Source organism: Gallus gallus, chromosome 6 (assembly GCF_016699485.2).
Source record: "Gallus gallus isolate bGalGal1 chromosome 6, bGalGal1.mat.broiler.GRCg7b, whole genome shotgun sequence".
NCBI lineage: Eukaryota > Metazoa > Chordata > Aves > Galliformes > Phasianidae > Gallus > Gallus gallus.
In genome coordinates, this window is record NC_052537.1 from 2125950 (window position 1) to 2139186 (window position 13237).

General features: G+C 40.6%; 1 long non-coding RNA gene across 1 annotated transcript; it reads left to right on the forward strand.

Moving 5' to 3' along the window:
• The first annotated feature begins 255 nt into the window (after positions 1-255).
• On the forward strand, positions 256-6779 carry LOC112532704. Its single transcript, XR_005860931.1, has 3 exons — positions 256-4423; positions 4631-5581; positions 5691-6779. It is a non-coding gene; the product is annotated as an uncharacterized LOC112532704 (long non-coding RNA).
• The last annotated feature ends 6458 nt before the right edge of the window (positions 6780-13237 follow it).

Consider the following 13237-nt stretch of genomic DNA (forward strand, 5'->3'; position numbering starts at 1 on the left):
AGAAGAGAAGAGAAGAGAAGAGAAGAGAAGAGAAGAGAAGAGAAGAGAAGAGAAGAGAAGAGAAGAGAAGAGAAGAGAAGAGAAGAGAAGAGAAGAGAAGAAAAGAAAGGAAAAGAAAGGAAAAGAAAAGAGAAAAGAAAAGAAAAGAGAAGAAAAGAAAAGAAAAGAAAAAAGAAAAGAAAAGAAAAGAAAAGAAAAGAAAAGAAAAGAAAAGAAAAGAAAAGAAAAGAAAAGAAAAGAAAAGAAAAGAAAAGAAAAGAAAAGAAAAGAAAAGAAAAGAAAAGAAAAGAAAAGAAAAGAAAAGAAAAGAAAAGAAAAGAAAAGAAAAGAAGAGAAAAGAGGTCCAGGATAATTTCTGCATATTGTATATGCATATTTACAGAGACATATGTACGCCTCTGATACGTGTTCCAGACTCCGAGTGAATTTACAACAACTGTACTTTACAAAGCAAAGGGGCTGGGCTGGTACATGGGGCTGTGACATACTGGCACTTCTCCCAGGCTGCCAACATGTACAATTGAATCTCATTTTCCATTTCTGTTCCTCCTGTGAAAAATAAGGCTTAAAAACATTTATTGAAGTGCAAACTGATGCAGAGGTGTCTACCCACTGGCAGCCCAAACCAGAGTCGCTGAGGGATGTGAACTGGCCTTTCATTTCAGTAGCTGACTCAGAGGTTATATGGCAGTGCAGAAGTCAGTGCTAAGTGCTACTTTGCAAAAGGGAGGGGAAGAATCCCATCCAGAAGATTTACACATCCGTCTGAGTGGCCCTTTTGTTTTCATGCAGATGAAGCTACATCTCCATCTTCTTAAAGTCATAAATAGCATCCCAACATGCTAGTGGATATCCCCCCCAGCTGATACTTAATTTTTATGCTAAGATGTAAAGTCTAGATTTCCATTTGTTATGCTGTTTGTACTCTTTTGGCCTCTATTTAGTATGACCTGCTTTTTTACCAGCTTTGAATTAGATTTTGTTACGGGTTAAAGTTCTCTTTACCATATTCCAAATTAAACTTCTGTGCCTTTTCAGTCTGCATACATACTTTGTCAAGGATGATACAGAAGACATTAAGGAGTTCATTAAAAAATATGATTAATTAATTTTATTACAGTAGCACTTAGAAGCCCCTGCTGAGACAGGAGACCTATTGCAGTGGGAACTGTAGGGACACATAAAAGAGTGAGTTTCTGCTTCAAAGAGCCGAAAATTGAACCAGAAAAGACATGTTTCCCTTGGCTTCAAGGGAAACTGAATAAGGGCTTTTGTGGTATTCTTGAGCAAGCTGAAAGTCCCATGTTTCATAGAAACCTTTTTCAAAATGGGATCTACTGCTCTTTTTTTTTTTTTTTTTTTTTTGTTAGCACTATAGTTATTTGAAAATATTCACACCTTTCAAAGAAGAGAAAAAGAAAAGGAGGAAGGAAAGAATGGCCTCCCCTCCCTTAGCCCCTTTCTGCGGGTTCTGATAGCAAAGGAGTTACAGAAATGCAGCATGAGAGGTGCAACAGTTAAAGACTGTGCTGTCTTCTACCACTAGGCTTGAGTCAATTTTTCTTCATTGTACAATAAAAGTGAAAAAAGGATGGGTGCAGAGCAGAAGTTTAGTGCCTTTGTTCGTGCAAAGGCAGAGAGAAATCTGACTTGAGAAACAAGAGATTCCAGCAAGCTGCTGAGTTCACAAAACAAATCATGGTTTGTGCTCAGATTTAGCCTTCTAATTCCCAGTTTCCTGCTCTGTGTCTGCTGGGATGCCCCTCCGAGCTCTCTCCCACCAGCCTAGCAGTCTGGGGAGAGGCTGGGCTGAATGGGCAAGGTGGGTGCCGTGTGGTTGGTGCTGGGACATAGCCTGACCTGCTGCCGGCTGCGTGTCCTCTCAGAGGTAGTGGCTTGGCTCCAGCTCCACAACTGCTCTCTGGCAACATGTTCTGATCTCCAGTGCCCTTAACCTTGCACTCAATCACTAAACTTTGGCTGGATTTTCACTGCTGCTTGCCTCCTGGGGAGATGCAGGCAGGGTTAGGGGCAAGTGAGGTCAGCCAGCATCCTGACGGCCACCCCATGCACCAGGGCTGCCTGCTATGCCTTCTTGGTCTTCTGCTGCGGCCCAGTAGTGTAGTCCAATGTATGAATTAAATCTGAAGACAAAATCAGGAAGAGCATTACCGGCGCAGGTGTATGAGGCTGCCAGAGGAAGAAGGGAAGGTAGCCCTATTAGGATGAGCGGACTGTTTTGCCTCTTTGTTTGCTTTTCAAATGCCTTAGATGTTCTGCAGTCTCTGGCTTCTTGGTGTGTGCCTCAGTTTAAATTTTCATAGTACTCATTTCGCCGCTTAGCCATGTCATGTTGTGTTACCCCGTAGCACCACGCATCAAAACTTTATAGTGGAACAAACACAACAATCACTTTAAACTAATGCTGCCCCTGTTTCATTATTCAGCGCATTACATCACAGGCTGCCAACAAAGAAGATCCTGGAATTACATTTAAAGGCATATTTATGTAAGGAGTGCATGTTGCAGGGGGAAGTTTGTCAATTTGGTGGCTTTTTTTTGTGTGCACTCTTTTCTCCTCTTGGGAGAAGGAGTCCTTACTCAGTACAAGAATAAGAGGGAGAGGCAGGCATGAATCATCAAAGTGCTACCTCTTACTTGCAAAATCTGGCTTTAAACTCTGCTTCTTTTGGTGGAGGAACGCTTGTATCACCCTTATGCTTAGTGTTGCCTCATTTTACAACTCGATTACGGTGTACGTTCTTAAACAGAACTGAGAAAAGGAGGCAGATAGTCTTGGTGTAGTGGCTTTATATTAGTGTGATTGTGCTAAATATTTTCGATTAGTTGATGTCCTGATTTAGAAAAAATGGCTTTTTTTTTTTTTTTCCCACACAAATACTGGGAGAACTACTGTGAATGGCAGAATTTGGCAAATGTGGAGCACGCACGTGAGCACAGTAATAAAAAGGCAAACTGATGACAATATGAAGTCATACTGATCATTCTCTTGGCACGTGTGGGTTTAGTGCTAATGATTTATGATATTTAATACCATGATAACAAATATTCTTTGGTATGCTTCGGGAAGGTAATGAAAGTCTACTGCCAGGTTCTGACACCTTTACTTTGAATCATCCATCAGTTATCATGTATAGAGCTCCATGGACTTAAGAAGGAGTAATGTATCTCTGAACATGGCAAAAAGAGGATCAGACTTTAGCTCTTAGGAAAAAACAACACAAAAATTGGACATATAACTTGCATGGGATGATTGTTTTAATAAAAGCTTTTGCACTGATGTTCTATGGAAGCAAGAAATATATCTGCTTTGATTTTAAGAGGTGTCTTGCTGGATGAGGTTATCAAAAAGAACTCCAGTGGAGGACACAAAAGCATTCAGAAAAGGCACAATGAATTTTGACTGCTTTTGAATCTATTTATCAAAGCCATTGCCATTCCCATTTCGACACAGGTGGAACAATAATAAATACCGAACAAAGCAACTCAATCTGTATTCAGAGCATTTCAATGCATGGAAAGTTAAATGCAAAGAAAGAAAGCTTGTGGAGTCAGACCTATTGACTCCCGCTACTTCTATTCCTCATTGAAAATGAATGGTGGATAGTGCACAAAGACTGGCAAGATGTTTACATTACTGCGATTAACATATAATAAGCAGCACATTCTGTAACACGACTTTATTATTTAACTGAATCAGTTATATTCTACATCATAGGAACATAATCCAGCTATGAACCTTGACATTTTCTTTCAGTTTGACTAAATTTACATGTCAATATTCAAACTGGAGCCATATTATTTCTTGAGCTGCCATTTATCCCTCTAGGAGGGTCTTTGTGCATGAATGGGTTCCTATCTGGTAAAGAAGAACTGCCTCTTCTGTGGAGGATAGGCAGTGGGAAGAATCCACATTGAAGTTTTGAGTCTTGGCTTTTATGGGAGTCATTCCCTGGGAGCAGCCAAGCATGGCACCAACAGCTCACTCTATGCTACTCCAGGTTCATAATCTTTCAAAGATCAGTGTCTGCACATTTCTCTTTCCTTGGATTTTTCTTCCACCGTCCCTTCAAGTGTAAAGGAAATTCCTAGTTGGAATTTCATCCTGCTCAGGCGGAATGACTGCAAAGGCTCAAAGCCTGCCAGGCACTCTGCAGAGTGTGCTCTGATGAGCACGCAGTCTGGATCTTGCATAGTTACTGCTTCAACCAATGCAGGTCCTTGCTGAGAGAATGAAAGGAAAAAAAAGAAAAAAGAAAAAAAAAAAAAAGAAAGAAAAAGAAGAAAAGAGAAAAAAAAACTTTAGTCCAGATTTGCAGTGGATATGTCTTCTGGCCATATCTAAAATGCTTTGAGACCCTTGCCTTCATTGCCTCCTCTGGATTCTGGGTCAAGCCATCAGGTATGAACGAGACTTTCATCTACATGTTTAGCGCTTTGCAGCAGATGACAGAAATTCAGTTTATCTCTTTTTGGCTTGAAATTTCCAAGGCTTTCTAGCTCTGTCTGATTTCAGCCAAGTATTCAGCAAACAGCCTAGCAGATCACTGTTTGCTTTTGGTCATTTGATCTGTGCTTTGGGCAGTCACATAGGCATTTCTCATTTCAGATACCCTCATTCTCAGCATGCTGCAGTGCTTTCACAAAGCTGATTCAGATCCATACAGCAAAGCAAAGAAGTGGATTTTAATTTTGAGTTGCAGCTACTGTTGTCAAAGTTCAGTGCATTAAGCATGGATTTTGTTTTCATTGCTCTCTCATAACACCAGGAACTGCATACACTATGAAACACGTGCTTAATGTAAGTAAAGTAATGGAGAAGTATATTGTTCTTGTTATTTTAAATGTCACACAAGACCTTGCATTCATTTCAGTGGCACAATGAAGCAAACTGCAGTTTTCACAAAGGCACAGTTTTAGATGCTGGTAGTGAAGAGATGAAATGTTCTTCTGTTTTCTTTTGCTGCTGCTCCACAGTAGCACAACAAAAATCTGCCTCCATGTTAGAGCAATGCAGATTGTTTCCTTCTTCTGGCTGCCTTTTGCTTGCAGAGTGGAGGATTTTATGTCCCCCCACCATCTACAGCCATATTTCCTGCATTCAGTTTGATATGCTTTGTGTCATCTCTAACATATCTGTTTTCTCATTTCAAATAAATTACACTGCAACTCACCGAAGTATTAAAATGAAACTTGAATACAATCAAACAGGGAATGAGCGAGGACAAAAGCCCACAGTATATGAGAAAGATGGCTTGGATACTGACCATACGTTAAGGTATGAGCTCCCCAGATGGCTAATGCAGAAAGAAAAGGGCAGTGCTGCCCATCCTCTTGAGGTTGTCATGAATAAATGTTTGCAGACTATAGTGTCAGTCCCTGCCTTTGTTCACTCCCTATATTGCTTATGTTTCCATTGGTAAAAAGAAAATCATCGTTCCTACTGTACTTTCTGTAGGTTTTTCTCACCCTCCTAATTCCCTGGCTGTTGCTGAATAGGTGAGACAGCAGCTGAGACAATCTCACCACCTGCCTGGAAGAAAGGAAAGCTGTTGCACAGGTATGTAGCTGTTACATCTTTTGTACATGCTGATAAAAATTTCAGTGTATTTATGGGGTGCCAAGATTTCAGCAACCTGCTGGAGTTCTCTCTTGTGTGCTGTCCCCAGATTTTTTGTATCCACACTGGAAGTGGCTGCGGGGTTCCAAGAGAATGGCAAATTCAGGCCAGCTGACCTGTCTGCACGCAGGGTTCAGACATACCTTGGGTCATGCACTGATACACCCAAGCTCTGCCAGCCTGCTGGCCCATGCAGCTGCTGGTGAGCAGGCCCTGGCAGAGGCTCAGAGCGATGCCCCTGGCTCACTCTCTCATCACCTGCTGGATGCAGCAGTTGGCCCTGTACCTTTCCACTGCCAGAGCTGTGACAGCTGGTGATGGCCACATGAGTAGAGCCACGGTGAAGAAGCGCGTGGAATTCAACCAGCTGTTATCAGAACTATAAGACAAATCAGAGCACCACCACCTCCACCCATCTTCAGCGGCTATACTGTATATCTAAATCTTGTTAGTGCTAGGCGCCTCTGTTGCAGGAATAGAATTGAATCGCTATTGAACTACTGGCTACAAATGATGAAATCATATTATCATATTACCAAGCATAGATTTGTAATCAAATAAAAGTTCTTCTTATGGTATGTTATAGAGGATTTTGTGGCATCAGACCATTTCCTAATAAGTAGATGTTTGATACGGAGAGAAAAAATCTTTGCATTTGGCATCCTTATCCAAAGTATCAGTCCAAAAGGCAAAATATGAATATGGAAGCGAAAGCATACAAATACAGCTGTGACTCTCTTAGTTCCCCCATTTCTGAACTAAATTTTCCACTCTGTCTGGCTCTGCAACCAACTTGCTTCTCCTGCAGTTAGGAGAGCACCATGCACTGTGCAGCACGTGTCTGTAGAGATATCAATGAAGCAACATCGAACAGCTCAGATTATCATTTAAAAGTCAATAGTTGAAATAAATTACAAAAGGTTTACCAAAAATGAAGAGGCCCTGCATCCCAGACTTCGCCCACTTGTTAGTTGGATTGCATGAAGTGTAGGAACTTCAGATTTCAGTGAACCAGACAGCAGCAAGAGATGGGTTTCTATCCTCCAGAAGATTTTGAAGACCCTTGCCATGGGGCTGAGTTCCTGACATTCCACCTCCATCACTTCCAAATACGAAGGCTCATTCCCTCTTCAAGTGTTTGAAAGCTTTTTTTTTTTTTTTTTTTTTCCCTGAAAGGCTCTGTTTTCATACTTCTGGTTAGCTCTTTTTTTCTTTTCTTTTTTTTTTTTTTTTTTTTTTTTTTTTCTGACACACTTCAGAAATACTCTAAAACCAAAAAGCACTCGAGGGCCATAACTAACTATAAACTCCCCTCAGCTATGTATGGATTTCCTGTGAGCTGCCTGTGAGAGAGCTTTCAATGAATCATGTCAGCGCTCTTCACTTGCTTTTACGTTCTCTTCCAGAGATCAGAGTCTGGATGCTCTTCTTTTCATTGGTCCCTGAACTTTGCTTTAATTCTGTCCGATGTGATAAGTGCAAATCCCATGGAAGTCTGTTGGCGTAAAGAAGTGTCTCACTCTCCAACCAGCTGTTATAGACAAAACCAAACTCATTTAAGTGGCCTGAAATGGCAGAGATGTGAGCAGAAGTGTCCCATAGACTTCCATGACTTCTATGCTGAATTGTAGGTGCAAGCAGTCAGAAAAAAATGGGCTTAGCATATCGCTTTCATTCTCATTCAACTTTGCCTAACTACGAAGCTTGGAAAGATGCATACAAAATAGGAAGGATGACTCTTTATCTCCTTCTGAATACATTATTAGTTATTCCCCTGAGTGATTGTTTGCAGTTTTAGATTAGTGTTTCCTGACATGCAAGGTCAGTACCAGGATTTTGATACCCCAAAGTGCTGAAGTTCAGGTATTCAATAACAAAGCAAAAGCCTATAGACTTTTCAGACCTCAATTTTGGCACTTTGTGATTAGGATGTTCACATAGGAAGATTTTGGAAGTCTGAATTCACAAATAGTAAGATATCCAGATAATGCCAAGAAACTAAACAAACAAACAAACCATTCCAGAGTAGTTTTCCATAGAATAAGTAGCAGAAAATCAAAGTTGTAGTATGATATAAATGTCTCAACTACAGCCCCTCAGTATGACACAGATGATGCATGGAGAAAGTTAGGAACTGCATAATGCATGAGTTGAAAAAGAATAGCTTTCACATAAATGTAAGGTTGAGAAAAACTGCATAAAATTGAAGGGAGAGGGAAATAGGACAGCACAATTTTTTAAGGCTTTAATTTTTCTAACCGAATTGATAAAGCAGGTACAAGTTAAAATAGTGTAATATGGAGCCAAATAGTGTAGAATGGAGGCATGTTAGTGAGCCTAGCAAGAATGATGGCAGTTCATCACATCATGCTTCATGTATCTCCCAGTTCAGGCTATTCCACGTCAATGATGAAAAATGTTCTGCTCTCTGCCTGATATGTCTAGAACACTGAACTCTTACAGCCAATAAAAGAGTTTTGCTTAAACTGCATATCTACAATGGGCATGTGCCTACTATCGAGTTGTATTTTTGTGTTAGGGAAAGATAATCCAGGCCATACAATAAGGTATAAGCACGTCTTGTTGTGTTTTTTTTTTTAACTTTTAGGCTCATCTTTGCATTCTGGAATCTTTTCACTGTGATAGGTAACATCCCTACTAACAAGTTGAATGTGCAGTTGTTGCCATAAATAGGTCACTATATTGCTACTAGGAAAATCTGTCAGACTTCAAATCTGAGGGTAGCGAAACAAAAAAAACCCAAAACATAAGATGATTCCAAAGGCTTTTACAATTTTGGCCACTTCTCCTTCAAACACCATATGTTCAACTCCACTCGTAAAAAAAAAATAAATCTGATATTTCAAAAGCTGTCTCCCAGCAGTGTCTCCCAGTGCTGCTAAGTTTGCAGCACTGATCCTATACTTTCCCTTGGCACTATGATGGACAAGTGTAAGTTTGGAAGTAGAGAAAAGCTCAGAATCTTAGCAATCTTTAACTAGTCCTTTCTGTTCCGCTCCTTTCCTTTCCCATCGAACGCTGGGATTTGTCCTCGTAGTGCAAAACCAGTGGTAAAGGAAACCTTTGACCAAGATGAAGAAGTTATAGCTACTTGCCTAAGACAAAGACACACCTGATCATATTGTACATAAAACCTCAAAAATCTCATGAGTTACCCATATTATAGTCATGAAGTATTTAAGGTGCCTGCTGTCAGGCAGATCCACTGAGCTTATGCACTACCTCAGAAAGAGACAAAAATGTTACATTCATGTGTCTATCTTTTAGCACAGTGCTGTGCCATTATCATTTACTTTGACCCGAAAATCTAGTGCTGCACAATGATGGCAAATAAGTAGTAATAGCCTTGGTAGTATAATTCCTACAGGTACATCTTCCAATAAGAATTGTGTGCATGCATGTGTGAAGAAATGAGCGTTGGGGTGAAGAGGAGATGCTGGGGAGTTAATGAAAACCTTTTTGACTCGAGTAGAAAGCCATAATTCTAGACATGGATGGAAATAGGTTTCCACAGTAATAGGTAAAGCTATACCCGTCTTGCTCTTTCATCACCAAACCCCCCAGAGCTGCATATGGCACAAGAGGTGTATGCGATTATGCATGCGAGGACATTCCTGGCTGGGCCACCTGAGCGGAGGCATCAATACTCTGTCACAGTCTGGGTGGTCTGCTATAATAATTCCACATTTTTCTTCATGGTTATGACCATTCCTTTAGCATTGCAGGTGGCTTTGTTGTTTGTTTGTTTGTTTAAATTCCAGCATAGTTGTCATTCTGATAAGGCAGAATCTTAACAGTATTTCCAGATTTGTCTCCTGATTGCATATTCCAGAGCCTGCTTTGTGGCACTGTACTTCCAAGTGAATTGCTCCCCATATTGCTTCCTGTCTTGTGCCACTCATCTTTGCCATCCAAATTAAATATTATCATTTCCATGGATTTTTTTTTTTTTCCTCATAAACCTCAAGATGCTGTTACAGCAAGAAGCATCATTAATGTTGTAATAATGGTGTGCTTAAACACCAGGAAAATGGAAGAAAGAGGAGGAAACATTTTGTCAGTGGTCACAAAGTTTGGCATAAAACCTGTTTGTCAAACCAGCAAGTGGAGTTAGTGAGTACAGACACAGCCACCACACTGCTGGAGCTGAAGCTGCTGTGGGCACCTCTCGCAGGGTGCTCTGCTCTCAGATTTAAATCCTCCTCTCTAATGCAACACAATCTGTGTTTCCAGCCCTGTGTTTGATAACAACCACTATAACTCATCTCACATGCATGTCCAACATATTGGAATTAAAAAAATGCTGCTTAGCTGGGAGAATTATTTTCAAAGTCAGTTACAAAATAGCAAAGCATTAAAATATAGCAGGTAAAATATACACAGGTAAAAAGGAAAGAAAATAATTACCACAAGAAACTTGCTTTTTAAAAAATTTGGTTTTAATAAATTCCCATTTTTTTTTTCAGTTGTTGTTATTAATCTGTTGTTTAGTGTCACAGCTGGTCTTAAATCCTCAATATTGATGCATACATCCTGCATACATCCTGAGGTGTTACCAGGCTGAAAGCTGCACTGGATTGTACTTTATTCCCTTATTCCCAGACAGTAGGAAATGATAACATTCTCTTTTCCATTAATAACACTGAACTATAATAACAGTAATAAAATAAATAGTCATGAAATTATGAAACATAACACTGTAACTGTAATGAGTAATCATGCTTACAGTCCTTAGCATTTATTTCTCATTCTTGAGAAATATCTTTGCTTGCAATAAACACCAGCACTGACAAGATGATAGCAGTAGACAAAATGCCTACTACTCAGAGTGCCTCTGCTCCCCTCTGTGCCAGATGCTGATTTAAGATTGGCCATTGCACGGATTCCTGCTTGAACTTTCTTATAAAAAATGGGGCATCTGGAAGAGGATGTTTAATTTTGTTTGAGATATTACCTCCAGGAAAGTAGAAAAGAAGGAAAAAAAATCTCACTGAGTCATAACAGTTAGGGAAGTTGAAGAAAATGATGGAGTGTATCTTATTCAGGCTATCTCATTCTGTGTACTTTATTTCTCACAAATGCATGTATTATAAACAACAGCAGTAAAAATGGAGAGGAAGACTGGTCCAAAATGGAGGGAGCAATGGAAGAGGGAATAGGACTGCAGTTTGCATTTGAATCCTGCTCTAGTCAGGATTCAGAAGACTATCCTTGGTCATTAACTTTTATGAAGTGCTGATTTCCCTTTTGGCTTCTGCCGGTCTATCAGCCCTGCAGTGAGGGCTGTCGTTCTGCACACAGCTGAGCCATGTAATTGCTCAGTGTGATGATCCTCAAGTACAACATTTGCTCACAACCCACCTTTCACCAGCTACCTAATAGCTTTGAGACAGCCTCGGTCTGTCTGACTGAATGACCACTGATGACCCAACTGTTCTTAGGAAGGCGTAGCATGATTTTCTGCCAAGACTTAAAATGTTTCCGTTGTATTTAGTACTCATCGTGCGTATGATGTGGTGTCAAGCCAGCACTAAGCAGCCAGCTGTTCTCAAAGCCATCTTTCTTTCCTTCGCCCCCAGTACTTTGTCCTTGTTTAAAGTTCCTGGAGCTTGTGCCTAAAGCACGCTTTGAAAAGCACAAGATAGTGCTGCTGCTGTTCTCTATGGACATTTTGACCAGTTATTGTGTTGGTTTTCAGAAAATAAAATGGTTCTGAGATGAGAAAACTTCAACTGTCTGTAACATGTTAGGTCCTTTCTGACCTCTTCTCAGAGAGCACAGGTCAGGCTGAAGGCTGAAGTGCAGTAACAGAAATCACAACTTCTTTCACGACTTGACAATTATTTCGTGATTCACAGCTTCTCCAGTACATACTACAAAGCCTCAGACAAAACAAATAGTCCATGCTATGTGCTACCTACGTATACAGGAAGAGAAAAGGGTATCACTGTAAACTTGTGTGCTATACAGATGATAGAAGGGCTTTCTATGGTGGTCATCTCCAGAACCCTCTGGGAGTGCCTTCCTCATCAGATTAAGCTCTCTTCAGCTTGTGCAGTTTTAACTAGTATTTCCAAACGTTTGAAAGCATGAAGGGCAGGCCACAGCTTGAAATAGTGGCCCAGTTTCCCCCTGAGTTTAGGCACTGAGCTCAGGCACCTCCATGACACTCAGGTCCAGATGAGTTCATATAAGGTGTGATGTGAGCTGACTCGCTCTCTGTGTCTGTCTCTTTCCATCTGTATGTCAGGAGAACAGAACAACCATGTCACTCACAAATTACAAGTGGAGGAAACGTGGATCCATGTGTGGGGCTTCCCATATTGTCACAAACTGATCTCTGCCCCTGCTGATGTTACATGGAGCTTTCTGCGATGCCTGAGACATAATGTGAACCAATTTCTACTCATTCTGCAGCATTTGAGTGGGTTATTTTTGTGTCTCCCCATTGCTAGATGTCACTGTACAGGGCCAGCACATCATCATCAATTTTCTTCTTTAATACTGTCAGGCAACTGAATCTACACATGTGTCTAATACAGCGATGTACAAAATGCAGCAGTAAATGTGGAAATAGCCCTTTTTTCTAAGAAGATAGCTTTCCAGGCTGTACCAGGCTTAATGCTAGAAGGAGTTGATGTCATAGAATCACAGAATGGCCTGGGTTGAAAAGGACCATAATGATCATCTAGTTTCAGCTTCTGCTTGAAGAGATCAAGCTCAAATGCCCTATACGGAAAGAGGGTTTCTTCTGTCACCCCTCCCAGTGAAAGCCAGCACCTTGTTTTTTTAGTATTTGCTGTCAAGGAGCAGCAGCCAAGGTGCTGAGAAAGCTGGCAGTTGGTTGTTTGAACAAAGAAGGAACTCAGAGAAGCTGATATTTTAGTAGCCGTTCCCTTCTGATATAGACTTCCCCCTTCCTATGTTATGGGGATTGTTTATGTATAGTAAGAAAAATATCCTACTTCCATGTTTGAAAAAGTCTTTTTCTTCAGCCCGTGGGTCATCTGAGCTGAAAATAAACCAAGCTGGCTGCCTCTGGGGATTTGTTGAACTTCCAAGTGCCCATGACTCACTCCATGATTTAAAAAAATAAATACCTATTAAATTTGCCACATGAAAGCCTGAAACAGTTCTTGGTGCTGCTGCAGGGTAGAATGGAAAGAAAGGAAAAGTTACACCAACTCCATCAGAAACCGTCCTTCTGTGTCACTTCCTGAGCATCCATTGCACACAGGAGGAAAAAAAAAATGTTTAAAAAAAATCATATCTGCTTTATAGAGGAAGAACTTGAAATTACCTGTGCAAGCACTTCACAAAGGCTTCATCAAACAGAAGGCAATTTGTATGGTGAATGTAGCATGGGAAAAACATGGCAAAAACATGCAGTAACACTCCTTTGTGGAAAAGAGAGAGCTTTGCTGCTAAAAGAGCAGAGCTTGAATGCATGTAGGGAGCCTTTCCAGATGGAGTGGCAAGGAGTTGTCAGAGATAAGCAGTACTCAGGAATTCTTCCCTCCAAACCAGCCACCAGAGAGTTAATGCTTCTACTCTCCAGGGGAGGGGGAATTAGGT